This window comes from Triticum urartu, chromosome 6A (assembly GCF_056163025.1).
Source record: "Triticum urartu cultivar PI428250 chromosome 6A, HENAU_Tu73, whole genome shotgun sequence".
NCBI classification, from domain to species: Eukaryota; Viridiplantae; Streptophyta; class Magnoliopsida; order Poales; family Poaceae; genus Triticum; species Triticum urartu.
In genome coordinates, this window is record NC_141878.1 from 93,900,852 (window position 1) to 93,915,784 (window position 14,933).

At 42.7% G+C, this 14,933-nt stretch overlaps 1 pseudogene; it reads left to right on the forward strand.

Moving 5' to 3' along the window:
• The window catches only part of LOC125516587 (RAF-like serine/threonine-protein kinase 20), a 36,350-nt pseudogene that overhangs the window by 21,033 nt on the left and 384 nt on the right, over positions 1 to 14,933 (forward strand).

Below are 14,933 nucleotides of genomic sequence, written 5' to 3' on the forward strand. Positions count from 1 at the left end.
TGCTTTGATAACTTGTAGATTTTTGCAATAATTATATGAGTTCTTTATGACTAATGTTGAGTCCATGGATTATACGCACTCTCACCCTTCCACTTCTGCTAGCCTCTCTAATACCGCGCACCTTTCGTCGGTATCATACACCCACCATATACCTTCCTCAAAACAGCCACCATACCTACCTATTATGGCATTTCCATAGCCATTCCGAGATATATTGCCATGCAACTTTCCACCTTTCCGTTTATTATGACACACTCCATCATTGTCATATTGCTTAGCATGATCATGTAGTTGACATCGTATTTGTGGCAAAGCCACCATTCATAATTCTTTCATACATGTCACTCATGCATCATTGCATATCCCGGTACACCGCTGGAGGCATTCACATAGAGTCATATTTTGTTCTAAGTATCGAGTTGTAAATGTTGAGTTGTAAGAAAAATAAAAGTGTGATGATCATCATTATTAGAGCATTGTCCCAGTGAGGAAAGGATGATGGAGACTATGATTCCCCCACAAGTCGGGATGAGACTCCGGATGAAAAATAAAAAAAGAGAAAGAAAAGAGGCCATAAAAAAAAGAGAAAAGGCCCAAATAAAAAAATAAAAAAATGAGAGAAAAAGCGAGAAGGGACAATGTTACTATCCTTTTACCACACTTGTGCTTCAAAGTAGCACCATGATCTTCATAGTAGAGAGTCTCACATGTTATCACTTTCATATACTAGTGGGAATCTTTCATTATAGAACTTGGCTTGTATATTCCAATGATGGGCTTCCTCCAAATGCCCTAGGTCTTCATGAGCAAGCAAGTTGGATGCACACCCACTTAGTTTCTTTTTGAGCTTTCATATACTCATAGCTCTAGTGCATCTGTTGCATGGCAATCCCTACTCACTCACATTGATATCTATTGATGGGCATCTCCATAGCCCGTTGATACGCCTAGTTGATGTGAGACTATCTTCTCCCTTTTTGTCTTCTCCACAACCACCACTCTATTCCACCTATAGTGCTGTATCCATGGCTCACGCTCATGTATTGCGTGAAGATTGAAAAGGTTTTGAGAATGTCAAAAGTATGAAACAATTGCTTGGCTTATCATCGGGGTTGTGCATGATTTAAATATTTTGTGTGGTGAAGATAGAGCATAGCCAGACCATATGATTTTGTAGGGATAACTTTCTTTAGCCATGTTATTTTGAGAAGACATAATTGCTTTGTTAGTATGCTTGAAATATTATTATTTTTATGTCAATATGAACTTTTGTCTTGAATCTTTCGGATCTGAATATTCATACCACAATTAAGAAGAATTACATTAAAATTATGCCAAGTAGCACTCCGCATCAAAAATTCTGTTTTTATCATTTACCTACTCGAGGACGAGTAGGAATTAAGCTTGGGGATGCTTGATACGTCTCCAACGTATCTATAATTTTTGATTGCTCCATGCTATATTATCTACTATTTTGGACATTATTGGGCTTTATTATCCACTTTTATATTATTTTTGGGACTAACCTATTAACCGGAGGCCCAGCCCAGAATTGTTGTTTTTTGCCTGTTTTAGGGTTTCGAAGAAAAGGAATATCAAATGGAGTCCAAACGGAATGAAACCTTCGGGGACGTGATTTTCTCAACGAACAAGACCAGGGAGACTTGGACCCTACGTCAAGAAAGAAAAGAGGAGGCCATGAGGTAGGGGGCGCGCCTACCCCCCCCCCCCAGGCGCGCCCTCCACCCTCGTGGGCCCCCTGTTGCTCCACTGACGTACTCCTTCCTCCTATATATACCTACGTACCCCCAAACGATCAGATACGGAGCCAAAACCCCAATTCCACTGCCGCAACTTTCTGTATCCACGAGATCCCATCTTGGGGCCTATTCCGAAGCTCCGCCGGAGGGGGCATCATCACGGAGGGCTTCTACATCAACACCATAGCCCCTCCGATGAAGTGTGAGTAGTTTACCTCAGACCTACGGGTCCATAGTTAGTAGCTAGATGGCTTCTTCTCTCTTTTTGGATCTCAATACAATGTTCTCCCCCTCTCTTGTGGAGAACTATTCGATGTAATCTCCTTTTTGCAGTGTGTTTGTTGAGACCGATGAATTGTGGGTTTATGATCAAGTCTATCTATGAATAATATTTGAATCTTCTCTGAATTCTTTTATGTATGATTGGTTATCTTTGCAAGTCTCTTCGAATTATCAGTTTGGTTTAGCCTACTAGATTGATCTTTCTTGTAATGGGAGAAGTGCTTAGCTTTGGGTTCAATCTTGCGGTGTCCTTTCCCAGTGACAGTAGGGGCAGCAAGGCACGCATTGTATTGTTGCCATCGAGGATAACAAGATGGGGTTTTCTTCATATTGCATGAGTCTATCCCTCTACATCATGTCATCTTGCTTAAGGCGTTACTTTGTTTTTAACTTAATACTCTAGATGCATGCTGGATAGCGGTCGATGAGTGGAGTAATAGTAGTAGATGCAGGCAGGAGTCGGTCTACTTGTCTCGGACGTGATGCCTATATACATGATCATACCTAGATATTCTCATAACTATGCTCAATTCTGTCACTTGCTCAACAGTAATTTGTTCACCCACCGTAGAATACTTATGCTCTCGAGAGAAGCCACTAGTGAAACCTATGGCCCCCGGGTCTATCTTTATCATATTAATCTCCTACTACTTAGTTATTTCCTTTGCTATTTACTTTGCCTTTATTTTACTTTGCATCTTTATCATAAAAATACAAAAAATATTATCTTATCATATCTATCAAATCTCACTCTCGTAAGTGGCCTTATAGGGATTGACAACCCCTATTTGCGTTGGTTGTGAGGATTTATTTGTTTTGTGCAGGTATGAGGGACTCGCGCGTAGCCTCCTACTGGATTGATACCTTGGTTCTCAAAAACCGAGGGAAATACTTACGCTACTTTGCTGCATCATCCCTTCCTCTTCGGGGAAAACCAATGCGGTGCTCAAGAGGTAGCAAGGATCTGAACATATGATCTTCCACCAAATAAACCAACTAGCATCAACTACAAGGAGTAATCAACACTACTAGCAACCCATAGGTACCAATCCCACACTTGGAGACAAGAATTGGATACAAGAGACGAACTAGGGTTTGAGAGGAGATGGTGCTGGTGAAGATGTTGATGGAGATTGACCCCCTCCCGATGAGAGGATCGTTGGTGATGACGATGGCGATGATTTCCCCCTCCCGGAGGGAAGTTTCCCCAGCAGAACAGCTCCGCCGGAGCCCTAAATTGATTTCGCCAAGGTTCCGCCTCGTGGCGGCGGAGTCTCGTCCGAAAAGATGGCTTATGATTTTTTTCCTCATCGAAAGACTCCATATAGCAGAAGATGGACATCGGAGGGCCACCAGGGGGCCCACGAGGTAGGGGGCACGCCCATGGGGTAGGGCGCGCCCCCACCCTCGTGGGCAGGGTGTGGCCCCCCTTCGGAACTTCTTGCGCTCAGTATTTTTTATATATTCTGAAAATGACTTCCGTGAAGTTTCAGGACTTTTGGAGCTGTGCAGAATAGGTCTCTAATATTTGCTCCTTTTCCAGCCCAGAATCCCAGCTGTCGGCATTCTCCCTCTTTATGTAAACCTTGTAAAATAAGAGAGAATAGGCATACATATTGTGACATAATGTGTAATAACAACCCATAATGCAATAAATATCGATATAAAAGCATGATGCAAAATGGACGTATCAACTCCCCCAAGCTTAGACCTCGCTTGTCCTCAAGCGAAAGCCGAAATCGAAAAATATGTCCACATGCTTAGAGATAGAGGTGTCGATAAAAATAAAATACGGACATGAGGGCATCATGATCATTCTTAGAACAGCAACTTATATAATTCTTGTCATGTGATCTCTTATTCTAGAGTAACAATTCAATCACAATTTCAAGTATGAATCATAAACTTCATTGAAAACTAACAAACTATAATCTCAATCATTGGAGCAATTGCAATTTATCATAACATAGGAAAGAGTCAATATAAGAGCTTTTCAGCAAGTCCACATACTCAACTATCATATAGTCTTTCACAATTGCTGACACTCACGCAATACTTATGGGTATGGAGTTTTAATCGGACACAAAGAAATATGGGGGCTTATAATTTTGCCTCCCAACGTTTTACCTCAAGGGTAATGTCAACAATAATGGTTCATGAAAACTCACATCCAATTAGCCATATATACCAGGATCTTTCCAACATATTGTGCTGGCCAAAAGATAAAATGTAAAAAGGAGGGGTGAAGATAACCATGACTCTTTTTATAGATAGGATATAAAAGTAAATGATAGGCCCTTCGCAGAGGGAAGCAGAGGTTGTCATGTGCTTTTATGGTTGGATGCACAAAATCTTAATGCGAAAGAACATCACTTTATATTGCCACTTGTGATATGGACCTTTATTATGCAGTCCGTCGCTTTTATTTCTTCCATATCACACGATCGTATAAAGCTTATTTTCTCCCACACTAATAAGTCATACATATTTAGAGAGCAATTTTTATTGCTTGCACTGATGACAACTTACTTGGAGGATCTTACTCAATTCATAGGTAGGTATGGTGGACTCTCATGGCAAAACTGGTTTAAGGGTGTTTGGAAGCACAAGTAGTATCTCTACTTAGTGCAAAGAATTTGGCTAGCATGAGGGGGAAAGGCAAGCTCAATCATGTTGGATGATCCAAGACAATATAATTTATCTCAGATGCAAGAGAACATAACCCATTATGTTGTCTTCCTTGTCCAACGTCAACTATTTAGCATGTCATATTTTAATGAGTGCTCACAATTATAAAAGATGTACAAGATAGTATATTTATATGTGAAGACCTCTCTTTCTTTATTAGTTCCTATTAATTGCAACGATGACCAAAACTATGTTTGTCAACTCTCAACAACTTTTATTCATCATACTTTTTATATGTGAGCTCATTACTCTCCATAAGATCCATATGATCTCTTTTATTTCCTTTTTATTCTTTCTCTTTTCTTTTATTCCCTCAAGATCATAGCAAGATAATCAAGCCCTGGACTCAACACTAATCTTTATTATATATAGCTCATGGACTCGATTACATAGAAGGATCATAAAGCAAAACTCACAACTAGATCAAACTAAGAACTTTTATTCTACTAGATCAAAATATTATCAAAAGGATCAAACTAAGAAAAGCGGTAAAGATAAAAGTGATGGTGATACGATACCGGGGCACCTCCCCCAAGCTTGGCAGTTGCCAAGGGGAGTGCCCATACCAGATACTCAGTTCTTCTTTGGGTGAAGAAGGTGATGGTTTTGTTGATGGCGTAGGCTTCTTCCTTAATTTGCGCTTGAGGACAAAATTTTGGTCCCTTAGGTCCTCGATCTCCTGCTCCATGCTCAGTATCTTTTTGCATAGTTCCTGCTTGTTTTCCTGCAAGAGGCGAAAATGGATAAACTTGATCTTAGGTTTCTTTACTCTATCTGGGAGGCTTGATTTTTTGAACTCCACATGCATGTCCCCAGGTTGAGGTAATGTGACTTCATCTTCTTCTGAGCTCGTCTCCTCCCTTCCCTTGGGTTCATAGTCCTCTTCTTCTTCCATAGTCCAACCACCATGCTCCACATCCCCATAGACCTTAGGATTTGCAAGGTAGTCAGCCACATAGCTTTCTCCTTCCGAATCCTGGGATGACATGTTGCTCTAATCTGCAACAGGACAGCTCGAAACAAAGACAGGAGATTTTTGCGTGATACAGGAGTCAAAACCTTCGGGAGATTATATAATGAATTTTTACCGACCAAAATAGATATCGTGCAAGAAAACGGAGTCCGGAGAGCACACGAGGTGCCCACGAGGTAGGGGGCGCACCCAGGGGGGTAGGGCGCGCCCTCCACCCTCGTGGAACCCTCGTGTCCTTCCCGGACTGCTTCTTATTTTTCTATTTTTCTAAATATTCCAAAACGGAAGAAAATTGCCATTAGAACTGTTTTGGAGTCGGTTTACTTACCGTACCACATACCTATTCCTTTTTGGAGTCTGAAACGTTCCGGAAAGTGTCCCTTATGTATTCCTCTGGGGTTACGGTTTCAATAACATTGGTTTCAACATTTATAGGATTACCTGGGATATAATGTTTAATTCTTTGACCATTCACCACCTTTGGATTTGTGCCTTCGAAGTTGTTGATTTTTATGGCACCGGAATGATAGACCTCCTCGATAACGTAAGGACCTTCCCATTTAGAGAGAAGTTTTCCTGCAAAAAATCTTAAATGAGAGTTGTATAGCAATACATAATCACCTACATTAAACTCACGCTTTTGTATTCTTTTGTCATGCCATCTTTTAACTTTTTCTTTAAACAATTTGGCATTCTCATAGGCTTGGGTTCTCCATTCATCGAGTGAGCTAATGTCAAATAACATCTTCCCACCGGCAATTTTGAAATCATAATTGAGTTCTTTAATAGCCCAATAAGCCTTATGTTCTAGTTCGAGAGGTAAGTGACATGCTTTTCCATAAACCATTTTATACGGAGACATACCCATAGGATTTTTATATGCAGTTCTATAGGCCCATAATGCATCATCAAGTTTCTTGGACCAATTCTTTCTAGATCTATTAACAGTATTTTGCAAAATTAATTTGAGTTCTCTATTACTCAATTCTACTTGACCACTAGACTGTGGGTGATAAGGAGATGCAATTCTATGATTAACATCATACTTAGCAAGCATCTTACGAAAAGCACCATGAATAAAATGTGAACCACCATCAGTCATTAAATATCTAGGGACTCCAAACCTCGGAAAAACAACTTTTTAAGCATCTTAATAGAGGTGTTATGATCAGCACTACTAGTTGGAATAGCTTCTACCCACTTAGTAACGTAATCAACAGCAACTAAAATATGTGTGTATCCATTGGAGGCAGGAAAAGGTCCCATATAATCAAAGCCCCAAACATCAAATGGTTCAATAACAAGTGAATAATTCATAGGCCTTTCTTGACGTCTACTAATATTACCAAATCCTTAACATTCATCACAAGATACAACAAACTTACGGGCATCCTTAAAGAGAGTAGGCCAATAAAAACCGGATTGCAATATCTATCTCCAGCGTGGTGTCCTCCATAAGCTTCGGAGTGATGCTTTCTCCTTCGCGAGGCCAAAAATTATATATGTAATTACGATCACGATGAACAAGATGCATAGGATAAAACTTCTGATGAAATTCCAATTTCAATCGTTTGTAGTTCCATGATCCCATATCATCACATAGCCTATACCATGCCAATGCATCTCCCTTCAAAGATAAAGGGAAGACCTTCTTCTTAATAACATCATCGGGCACACCTGCAAGCTTAAATAATCCACAAACTTCATCCACATATATTAGGTGCTCATCAGGATGCATTGTTCCGTCTCCTGCAAAAGGATTAGCTAGCAGTTTTTCTATCATACCCGAAGGAATCTCAAAATAGACATTTTCATTTTCAGTAGGTTCAGTAGGTTGAGGAGCAACTCTTTGCTCTTCTGGTCGGGGTGAAGATACCCCGAACAAGCCCCTCAGAGGATTACTTTCCATAGCAACAAGTGACAGTAAATTTCATCACACTATATAAATTTTTCCTTACTAAATTCCACCTATCAAAGGCGCTTCACTCCCCGGCAACGGCGCCAGAAAAGAGTCTTGATGACCCACAAGTACAGTGGATCTATCATAGTCCTTTCGATAAGTAAGAGTGTCGAACCCAACGAGGAGCAGAAGGAAATGATAAGCGGTTTTCGGCAAGGTATTCTCTGCAAGCACTAAAATTATAGGTAACAGATATTTTTGTGATGAGGTAATTTGTAACGAGCAACAAATAACAAAAGTAAATAAAGTGCAGCAAGGTGGCCCAATCCTTTTTGTAGCAAAGGACAAGCCTGGACAAACTCTTATACAGAGAAAGCGCTCTCGAGGACACATGGGAATTATCGTCAAGCTAGGTTTCATCACGATCATATGATTCGCGTTCGGTACTTTGATAATTTGATATGTGGTGGACCGGTGCTTGGGTACTGCTCTTACTTGGACAAGTATCCCACTTATGATTAACCTCTATTGCAAGCATCCGCAACTACAACAAAAGTATTAAGGTAAACCTAACCATAGCATGAAACATGTGGATCCAAATTAGCCCCTTACGAAGCAACACATAAACTAGGGTTTAAGCTTCTGTCACTCTAGCAACCCATCATCTACTTATTACTTCCCAATGCCTTCCTCTAGGCCCAAATAATGGTGAAGTGTCATGTAGTCGAAGTTCACATAACACCACTAGAGGAGAGACAACATACATCTCATCAAAATATCGAACGAATACCAAATTCACATGACTACTAATAGCAAGACTTCTCCCATGTCCTCAGGAACAAACGTAACTACTCACAAAGCATATTCATGTTCATAATCAGAGGGGTATTAATATGCATATAGGATCTGAACATATGATCTTCCACCAAATAAACCAACTAGCATCAACTACAAGGAGTAATCAACACTACTAGCAACCCACAGGTACCAATCCCAGACTTGGAGAGAAGAATTGGATACAAGAGATGAACTAGGGTTTGAGAGGAGATGGTGCTGGTGAATATGTTGATGGAGATTGAACCCCTCCCGATGAGAGGGTCGTTGGTGATGACGATGGCGATGATTTCCCCCTCCCGGAGGGAAGTTTCCCCGACAGAACAGTTTCGCCGGAGCCCTAAATTGATTCCGCCAAGGTTCCGCCTCGTGGCGGCGGAGTCTCGTCCGGAAAGCTGGCTTATGATTTTTGTCCTCATCGAAAGACTCCATATAGCAGAAGATGGACATCGGAGGGCCACCAGGGGGCCCACGAGGTAGGGGGGCGCGCCCAGGGGGGTAGGACGTGCCCCCCACCCTCGTGGGCAGGGTGTGGCCCCCCTTCGGAACTTCTTGCGCTCAGTATTTTTTATATATTCTGAAAATGACTTCCATGAAGTTTCAGGACTTTTGGAGCTGTGCAGAATAGGTCTCTAATATTTGCTCCTTTTCCATCCCAGAATCCCAGCTGCCGGCATTCTCCCTCTTTATGTAAACCTTGTAAAATGAGAGAGAATAGGCATAAATATTGTGACATAATGTGTAATAACAGCCCATAATGTAATAAATATCGATATAAAAGCATGATGCAAAATGGACATATCACACATCATCCCATGACCAACCCCTTAGTCACATTGAGCTCATTACGATGATGTCTTACCGAGTGGCCCAGAGATACCTCTCTGTCATACGGAGTGACAAATCCCAGTCTCGATTCGTGCCAACCCAACAAATACTTTCGGAGATACCCGTAGTGCACCTTTATAGCCACCCAGTTACGTTGTGACGTTTGGCACACCCGATGCATTCCTACGGTATCCGGGAGTTGCACAATCTCATGGTCTTAGGAAAAGATACTTGACATTAGAAAAGCTTTAGCAGACGAACTACACGATCTTGCGCTATGCTTAGGATTGGTTCTTGTCCATCACATCATTCTCCTAATGATGTGATCCCGTTATCAATTACATCCAATGCCCATGGTCAGGAAACCGTAACCATCTATTGATCAACGAGCTAGTCAACTAGAGGCTTACTAGGGACATGTTGTGGTCTATGTATTCACACATGTATTACGATTTCCGGATAACACAATTATAGCATGAATAATAGACAATTATCATGAACAAGGAAATATAATAATAACCATTTTATTATTGCCTCTAGGGCATATTTCCAACAGTCTCCACTTGCACTAGAGTCAATAATCTAGTTACATTGTGATGAATCGAACACCCATAGAGTTCTGGTGTTGATCATGTTTTGCTCGTGGAAGAGGTTTAGTCAACGGATCTACGACATTCAGGTCCGTATGCACTTTACAAATATCTATGTCTCCATTTTGAATATTTTCACGAATGGAGTTGAAGCGACGCTTGATATGCCTGGTCTTGTTGTGAAACCTGGGCTCCTTGGCAAGGGCAATGGCTCCAGTGTTGTCACAGAAGAGAGTCATCGGCCCGGACACATTGGGAATAACTCCTAGGCCGGTAAGAGATATCATAGATCGCGCCATATCCAATAGAGTGTGATTGCGATGTTCGGACACACCATTATGCTGAGGTGTTCCAGGCGGCGTGAGTTGTGAAATAATTCCACATTTCCTTAAGTGCGTGCCAAATTCGTGACTCAAATATTCTCCCCCATGATCTGATCATAAGAACTTTATTTTCCTGTCACGTTGATTCTCAACCTCACTCTGAAATTCCTTGAATTTTTCAAAGGTCTCAGACTTGTGTTTCATTAAATAGACATACATATATCTACTTAAGTCATCAGTGAGGGTGAGAACATAAGGATAACCACCGCGAGACTCAACGCTCATTGAACCGCACACATCAGTATGTATGATTTCCAATAAGTTGGTTGCTCGCTCCATTGTTCTGGAGAATGGAGTCTTGGTCATTTTGCCCATGAGGCATGGTTCGCATGTGTCAAATGATTCATAATCAAGAGACTCCAAAAGTCCATCTTCATGGAGTTTCTTCATGCATTTGACACCAATGTGACCAAGGCGGCAGTGCCACAAGTATGTGGGACTATCATTATTAACCTTACATCTTTTGGCATTCACACTATGAATATGTGTACCATTACGTTCGAGATTAAATAAGAATAAACCATTGACCAGTGGGGCATGACCATAAAACATATCTCTCATATAAATAGAACAACCATTATTCTCAGATTTAAATGAGTAGCCATATCGCATTAAGCGAGATCCATATACAATGTTCATGCTCAAAGCTGGCACTAAATAACAATTATTGAGGTTTAAAACTAATCCCGTAGGTAAATGTAGAGGTAGCGTGCCGACGGCGATCACATTGACCTTGGAACCATTCCCGACGCGCATCGTCACCTCGTCCTTCGCCAGTCTCCGCTTATTCCACAGCTCCTGTTTTGAGTTACAAATATGAGCAACCGCACCGGTATCTAATACCCAGGAGCTACTACGAGCGCTGGTTAGGTACACATCAATAACATGTATATCACATATACCTTTGGTATTGCCAGCCTTCTTATCCGCTAAGCACTTGGGGTAGTTCCGCTTCCAGTGACCATTTCCCTTGCAATAAAAGCACTCAGTCTCAGGCTTGGGTCCATTCTTTGGCTTCTTTCCGGCAGCTTGCTTACCGGGCGTGGCAACTCCCTTGCCGTCCTTCTTAAAGTTCTTTTTACCCTTGCCTTTCTTGAACTTAGTGGTTTTATTCACCATCAACACTTGATGTTCCTTTTTGATCTCCACCTCCGCTGATTTCAGCATTGAATATACCTCAGGGATGGTCGTTTCCATCCCCTGCATATTGAAGTTCATCACAAAGCTCTTGTAGCTAGGTGGAAGCGACTGAAGGATTATGTCAACGACCGCGTCATCCGGGAGATTGACTCCCAGCTGAGACAAGCGGTTGTGCAACCCAGACATTTTGAGTATGTGCTCGCTGACAGAACTGTTCTCCTCCATCTTACAACTGTAGAACTTGTCGGAGACTTCATATCTCTGAACTCGGGCATGAGCTTGGAAAACCATTTTCAGCTCTTGGAACATCTCATATGCTCCGTGTTCCTCAAAACGCTTTTGGAGCCCCGGTTCTAAGCTGTAAAGCATGCCGCACTGAACCAGGGAGTAATCATCACTACGCGACTGCCATGCGTTCATAACGTCTTGAGTTGCTGGGAAAACAGGTGCGTCACCTAGCGGTGCTTCAAGGACATATTCTTTCTTGGTAGCTATGAGGATAATCCTCAGGTTACGGACCCAGTCCGTGTAGTTGCTGCCATCGTCTTTCAGCTTGGTTTTCTCTAGGAACGCGTTGAAGTTGAGGGCAACATTAGCATGGGCCATTTGATCTACAAGACATATTGCAAAGTTCTAGACTATGTTCATGATAATTAAGTTCATCTAATCAAATTATTTAATGAACTCCCACTCAGATTGACATCCCTCTAGTCATCTAAGTGATACATGATCCGAGTCAACTAGGCCGTGTCCGATCATCATGTGTGACGGACTAGTCATCATCGGTGAACATCTTCATGTTGATCGTATCTTCTACACGACTCATGTTCGACCTTTCGGTCTTCCGTGTTCCGAGGCCATGTCTGTACATGCTAGGCTCATCAAGTCAACCTAAGTGTATTGCGTGTGTAAATCTAGCTTACACCCGTTGTATGCGAATGTTAGAACCTATCACACCTGATCATCACGTGGTGCTTCGGAACAACGGACCTTAGCAACGGTGCACAGTTAGGGGGAACACTTTCTTGAAATTATTGCGAGGGATCATCTTATTTATGCTACCGTCGTTCTAAGCAAATAAGATGTAAAACATGATAAACATCACATGCAATCAAATAGTGACATGATATGGCCAATATCATTTTGCTCCTTTTGATCTCCATCTTCGGGGCACCATGATCATCACTGTTACCGGCATGACACCATGATCTCCATCATCGTGTCTTCATGAAGTTGTCTCGCCAACTATTACTTCTACTACTATGGCTAATGGTTAGCAATAAAGTAAAGTAATTACAAGGCGTTTTCAGTGACACGCAGGTCATAAATAATTTAGACAACTCCTATGGCTCCTGCTGGTTGTCATACTCATCAACATGCAAGTCGTGATTCCTATTACAAGAACATGATCAATCTCATACATCACATATATCATTCATCACATTCTTTTGGCCATATCACATCACATAGCATACCCTGCAAAAACAAGTTAGACGTCCTCTAATTGTTGTTGCATGTTTTTACGTGGTTGCTATGGGTTTCTAGCAAGAAAGTTTCTTACCTACGCAAAACCACAACGTGATATGCCAATTTCTATTTACCCTTCATAAGGACCCTTTTCATAGAATCCGATCCGACTAAAGTGGGAGAGACAGACACCCGCTAGCCACCTTATGCAACTAGTGCATGTCAGTCGGTGGAACCTGTCTCACGTAAGCGTACGTGTAAGGTCGGTCCGGGCCGCTTCATCCCACGATGCCGCCGAATCAAGATAAGACTAGTAACGACAAGTAAATTGACAAAATCAACGCCCACAACGACTTGTGTTCTACTCATGCATAGAAACTACGCATAGACCTGACTCATGATGCCACTGTTGGGGATCGTTGCAGGAATTAAAATTTTCTACGCATCACCAAGATCAATCTATGGAGAGACTAGCAACAAGAGAGAGGGGAGTGTATCTTCATACCCTTGAAGATCGCAAAATGGAAGCGTTACAAGAACACGGATGAGGGAATCGTACTCGTGGCGATTCAGATCGCGGTTGATTCCGATCCAAGCGCCGAACAACGGCGCCTCCGCGTTCAACACACGTGCAGCCCGATGACGTCTCCCACGCCTTGATCCAACAAGGAGAGAGGGAGAGGTTGGGGAAGACAACTCCAGCAGCAGCACGACGACATGGTGGTGTTGGAGCAGCGTGGTACTCCGGCAGGGCTTCGCCAAGCGTTGCGGGAGGAGGGGGAGGGCTGTGCCTTGGATGTGGTGCGGCTGCCCTCCCACCTCCCCTCTATTTATAGGGGCAAGGGAGAGCCCCCCCCCTCCAGATGGATCTAGAGGGGGGCAACAGCCAAGGGGGGGATGCTTGCCCCCCCCCCCAAGTTAAGGGGGCGCCCCCTTTAGGGTTCCCCCAAACCCTAGCCACATGGGCCCTAGGGGGTTTCGCCCTCAGCCCACCTAGGGGCTGGTTCCCCCTCCATATTCAACCCATATGGCCCTCCGGGGCAGGTGGACCCTCCCGGTGGACCCCCGGAACCCTTTCGGTGGTCCTGGTACAATACCGATAAACCCCCGAACACTTCCGGCGACCGAATAAGGACTTCCCATATATAAATCTTTGTCTCCGGACCATTCTGGAACTCCTCGTTATGTCCAGGATCTCATCCGGGACTCCGAACAACATTTGGTAACCACTTACAAACTTTCCCTATAACCCTAGCGTCATCGAACCTTAAGTGTGTAGACCCTACGGGCTCGGGAATCATGCAGACATGACCGAGACATCTCTCTAGCCAATAAACAACCGCGGGATCTGGATACCCATGTTGGCTCCCACATGTTCCACGATGATCTCATCGGATGAACCACGATGTCGAGGATTCAATCAATCCCGTATACAATTCCCTTTGTCAATCGGTATGTTACTTGCCCGAGATTTGATCATCGGTATCCCAATACCTCGTTCAATCTCGTTACCGGCAAGTCACTTTACTCATTCCGTAACACATCATCCCGTGACCAACCCCTTAGTCACATTGAGCTCATTACGATGATGTCTTACCAAGTGGGCCCAGAGATACCTCTCCGTCATACAGAGTGACAAATCCCAATCTCGATTCGTGCCAATCCAACAAATACTTTCGGAGATACCCGTAGTGCACCTTTATAGCCACCCAGTTATGTTGTGACGTTTGGCACACCCAAAGCATTCCTACGGTACCCGGGAGTTGCACAATCTCATGGTCTAAGGAAAAGATACTTGACATTAGAAAAGCTTTAGCAGACGAACTACACGATCTTGAGCTATGCTTAGGATTGGGTCTTGTCCATCACATCATTCTCCTAATGATGTGATCCCGTTATCAATGACATCCAATGCCCATGGTCAGGAAACCGTAACCATCTATTGATCAACGAGCTAGTCAACTAGAGGCTTACTAGGGACATGTTGTGGTGTATGTATTTACACATGTATTACGATTTCCGCATAACACAATTATAGCATGAACAATAGACAATTATCATGAACAAAGAAATATAATAATAACCATT